General features: G+C 41.2%; 1 pseudogene; it reads left to right on the top strand.

Moving 5' to 3' along the window:
* Positions 1 to 2,972: 2,972 nt before the first annotated feature.
* Positions 2,973 to 4,848, top strand: LOC119505445 (annotated as a pseudogene).
* Positions 4,849 to 5,283: the final 435 nt, after the last annotated feature.

Genomic DNA, 5,283 nt, shown 5'->3' with positions numbered 1-5,283 from the left:
TGACAAAGAAACCATAAAAGGGTTCAGAATTTATCCCTGACAATTCCAAAGTAGTCTATAAATGTTCATGCTTACTGATACAGCCTCCAGAAAAGAAAGGGTTTCAGGATGCTCAAGCACTAAATTAATGAAATGGCTGCTGCTTTGCTATCAATAAGTTTTATATCATTCATTCAATAAATATTTATTAATTACCTATGCTTTTTCAGGTTCCTTGCAAGGCACTGGGTTGCATACTTGTAAAGCAAGATCTCTTCTGTCAAGGAGCCTACAGGAAAGTGGGAAAGAGACATGCATGAACAATGGCAATACAGTCTGATTCCTGCTCTTAGGAAGGTATACACATGGGGCAGTGAGATTATGCTGACAGAGGAATGGGCTTGAAGGCTTGGAGGCATTAAGGAAGAATTGGCATGAGTTTGAGATAAGGGGTGCAAAGGTGAGTAGAGAGCATTCAAGGAACACTGGAAAAGATCTGCTGCCCACAAGAATGCCTTCTAAAGGCATCACCTGATGCTTAAATTCCACAGTTATAAATTAATTTTTAGTCTTAAAGCTTATGTAACCTGGTAAATACCTCAAGGGTTATCAATTATTTACCCTTTTATGTGAATCACTTTATCAAGTCTTTACATAATAGCAAGCGCTAAGAGAAGTTGGGTAGAGTAATAAGGTTGCTAGAAGCTGACTCTATGTGAGTATAAGCAGGTTGAAGGATCACTGGCAAAGGAAAAGAAAACAAAAACATAAAGTATTGTACATTGAGTATGTTCCTGGCACTCTGCTTGGTATTTTGTGGTATCTCAGTTAATCCCCTCCACACATCTGTGAAGCATATATTTTTTATTTTATCTAAAATTTATGGGCAAAGAAAGTAAGACTCCAAAATTGAATTTGCCCAAGATCATATAGCTAATAAATGATGTATTTTTTTTTAACAGAGGAGGGTGGTTTAGTGAAAGGGAATAGATTGGGCCAGTGGCATGAAAGAATATGGCACCATTTAGACAATGCTAAGTAATTCAGTATTGCTTGAGTAAAGACAGATGAAAAGTTACAAGAGATGAGACGAGAAAGGTAGACAAGGATTAACTCTAAATGACTCTGCCATTTGAGAATTATGGAGTTGGACCCAGGTTCCTTGGAGTCTCGTGAATATTCATTGAGATCTTGCCCAAAACAGATGAGCATTCAATCAATTGGAAAATTTTATTGTTTCTTCTATTTTCCATGTATATTCTATTCTAGTCTATTGACAAAATCTTACATTAAAGTTTTACGACTTCTTGTCTGGACAATTACAACAGGATTCTATCTGTCTCCTTCCAACGGTTTCATTTACTTTCAGTTCTTCCTCAACAATGCTGCAGGATTAATTTTCCAGAACACATGCCATTCTCTTTTGCAAAAGAAGCCTCATTTATGTTTAATGAATCTTGTACATATGTCCTTTATTCTAAGCCCTTTCAAATCCCTTTTAGGAAAAAGTAGTATGTCAAGTAAAATATAATTTAAAATATTTAAATGTTTACTAAAGTTCAGATTCATCATTTTGGCAATTAAGGATGCCCATAGTTCAATTCAACTTATGTTTCTAGTCTTATGAAGTATCAGCCATTTATATTTTTGTGTCAGTCAGATAGACCCTTTATTCCTGGTACACAGACACTGCTGGAAGATATACAAAGTAGTATAGAAATTCTGGTTAGAAATTTGGCATTTAAAAAGAGATTTTTAAAATGTGAATTTTATATATTTTTAAAATATAGCACACATATAATCTCCTCTAAATCTTCTTTGTTCTAGCAATTCCTCTTCTAAGAATAAATCCTAAGGAAATAATGGTTGTATATAACATCATGGTCATTTTACCTCTCCTTTCCCAAAGATGTCTGTTGCACTGCCATTTATTGTTATGAACACCATTGGTTGCTTATCCAAATTTTCCCCTTCCCAACAATTTTGGATGTTCATTCAATTTTTTATCCCACCCCTATTGCTACAAGGCTAGTCTTTTCTTACTCTCAGTCCTGGAATTGAGCCTCACTGGTCTTCAGGTGAATCCATTTTCTGTTTCTAGGTATTAATTCAGACACACATGTCCAAGTCAATCTACTGATGGCAATCCTTTCAAAACAAGGACATTTGCTGGGGGCACTAGAAGAGGTGGTGTGTTCTTCTGGATGTTGCTGTGCTTGGATGTGAGGTCCAGATCTGCTGCTATTTCTTACCTGGACTAAGGACCAAGAAGGCCAAGAGGATGAAGAAAAAAGGAGCCTGTGCTCTGACTGAACCATGGCCTACTAGTGCCCTACCCTTTGTTTTTAATCAGTCATGTAAGCCAATAATCCACTTAATGCTTTTTTAAGCAGTTGGGTCCTTCTAGTTGAAGGCATCAAAACTGATACTTTAAAGAGGGAAAAAACTGCAAAAATGCTGTAATAGTCTCCTAAGGCTGCCATAATGAATTACCGCAAACGTGTTGGCTTAAAACAACTGAAATGTATTCTCTTTCAGTTCTTGAAGTCCACAAGTAAGGTGTTGGCAGGGCCATGCTTCTCCCTGAAGGCTCCAGAGGAAAACATTTCTCTTCCTAGCTTCTAGTAGCTCCCAGCAATGTTTGGCATTCCTTGGTGTGTAGGCACATCACAGCAATCTCTGCCTCCATCTTCACATCTCTCTCTTCTCTCTGTCTCTATGCATCCTCTCTTCTTCTAAGGACACCAGTCATTGAATGCAGCCCATTCTAATCCAGTATGACCTCATCTCTGTCCTTAACTAGTTGCATCTGCAAAGGCCCTGTTTCCAAATAAGGTCACATTCTGAGGTTCCAGATGGATATTAATTTAGAGGGACATTATCCAACCCACTATACATCATAAGTAGCCACCAATAAAGGATTGGTTAAATAAGAAATTGTAAATGCAAAGGAATAGTGAGCAGGAATTAAAATGACACTGTAGAGGGCGGGGGCCGTGCTGGGCACCATCATGGATGAGGACTACTTCGGGAGCACGGCTGAATGGGGAGATGAGGCGGATGGCGGCCAGCAAGAAGATTATTATGGAGAGGGAGAAGATGACGCAGAAGTCCAGCAAGAATGCCTACATAAATTTTCTACCTGGTATTATATAATGGAACCCTCCATCTTTAACACTCTGAAGAGGTATTTGCAGGCAGGAGGGTCTCCGGAGAATGTTCTCCAGCTCTTATCCAAGAACTATACTGCTGTGGCACCGACTGTGAACCTGCTGGCTGAGTGTCTCATTCAGACAGGCGTTGAGCAGTACAGGTTCAAGAAAGTGTGGAAAATCACTTGAAGAGTTTATTGATCAAACATTTTGACCCCCCCCCCCCCCAAGCAGATTCTATTTTTACTGAAGAAGGAGAGACCCCAGCTTGGCTTGAACAAATGATTGCACATACCACATGGTGAGATCTTTTTTATAAACTGGCTGAAGCCCATCCAGATTGTCTGATGCAGACAATCTTATCTGTTAAGCTTATCTCTGATGCAGGATATCAAGGGGAGATTAGCAGTGTCTCCACAGCTTGCCAGCAGTTAGAAGTATTTTCTAGAGTATTCCGAACTTCTCTAGCTACACTTTTAGATGGAGGAGAGGAAAACCTTGAAAAAAATCTCCCTGAGTTTGCTAAAATGGTTTGCCAGGGGGAGCACATCTACCTGTTTGCCCAAGTGATGATGTCCATGCTGGCCCAAGAAGAGCAAGGGGGCTCCGCCCTGCACCAGATTGCCCAGGAAGTACAGCACTTTGCTCAGGAGAAAGGCCATGACGCAAGTCAGATCACTCTAGCATTAGGCACAGCTGCTTCCTACTCCAGGGCTTGTCAGGCCCTTGGGGTCATGCTGTCCAAGGGGGCACTGAAACCCACCAACATCATAGTCCTGTTCAAGATGTTCATAAGCATGAACCCTCCTCCTGTTGAATTAATCCGGGTGCTGGCCTTCCTGGACCTGTTCATGCAGTCCCTCTTCAAGCCAGCGGCCAGGATCAACCAGGACCACAAGCACAAGTACATCCACATCCCGGTGTATGCAGCAAGTGTGGTTGAGACCTGGAAGAACAAGCAAGCGAGCATCAATCTAGATGAGCTGGAGTCAACGTCGAAAGCCATTGAAACTGTTCACAATTTGTGTTGCAATGAGAACAAAGGGGCCTTTGAACTAGTGGCAGAACTGAGCACACTTTCTCAGTGTATTAGGTTCCCAGTAGTGACGATGGGTATACTGAAGTGGGTGGATTGGACAGTATCAGAACCCAGGTACTTTCAGTTGCAGACTGACCACACCCCAGTACACCTGGTGTTGCTGGATGAGATCAGCACCTGCCACCAACTCCTGCACCCCCAGGTCCTGCAGCTGCTTGTTAAGCTCTTTGAGTCTGAGCACTCCCAGCTGGATGTGACGGAGCAGCTTGAGTTAAAGAAGACCCTACTGGACAGGGTGGTTCACCTGCTGAGTCAAGGTTATGTACTTCCTGTTGTCAGTTACATCTGAAAGTGTCTGGAGAAGCTGGACACTGACATTTCACTCATTCGCTATTTTGTAACTGAGGTACTGGATGTTATCGTGCCTCCATACACCTCTGACTTTGTGCAGCTTTTCCTCCCAATCTTGGAAAATGACAGCATTGCAGGCACCATTAAAACAGAAGGTGAACATGATCCTGTGACAGAACTTATAGCTCACTGTAAATCTAACTTCATCATGGTGAACTAATTTAGAGCATCCCCCAAAGCTAAAGCAGAATATTCCAGAACAGATGTGGAAAAACCCTTTCAAGAAGCTGTTTGAAGAGGCCCAGTCAACACCTTGGAAGTGGACTCTGGTGGGAGGAGGTAGATAACATTTTTTTAAAAAAGAAAAATGTTAGCAGTATAAGCGAAAAGTTGGTGTCATGAAACGCTGGTGTCACGAACGGTCCCTTTTCTTTGTTGTAAACCCAGTGCTGCCCCTAAATCCTGTTGATGGTATTTGTTTCCCTCAATATAGGAACTAGGCTCATGTTACCTCCCAGGATGGACCCAGCTTTCAGCCCCGGGGGTGGTAGGAATTCAGAACCGCGGACCTTCCTTGCTTAACTTAGAAGAACAGGTATCAAAATGAACTATTTTCAAAGCTGACTCTTGGGTTTTCTCAAAAGAGCCAAATTGGTTAATTGATATTGTATTTGTAATTGTTTTAATTTACCGATAACACATTAAAAAAGCCTTTCAACTAAGTTAAAAAAAAAAAGACACTGTAGAAGAAGATATAATGAC

This window comes from Choloepus didactylus, chromosome 10 (genome assembly GCF_015220235.1).
Source record: "Choloepus didactylus isolate mChoDid1 chromosome 10, mChoDid1.pri, whole genome shotgun sequence".
In the NCBI taxonomy this organism is placed as follows: domain Eukaryota; kingdom Metazoa; phylum Chordata; class Mammalia; order Pilosa; family Megalonychidae; genus Choloepus; species Choloepus didactylus.
This window is presented reverse-complemented; position numbering and strand designations above follow the sequence as displayed.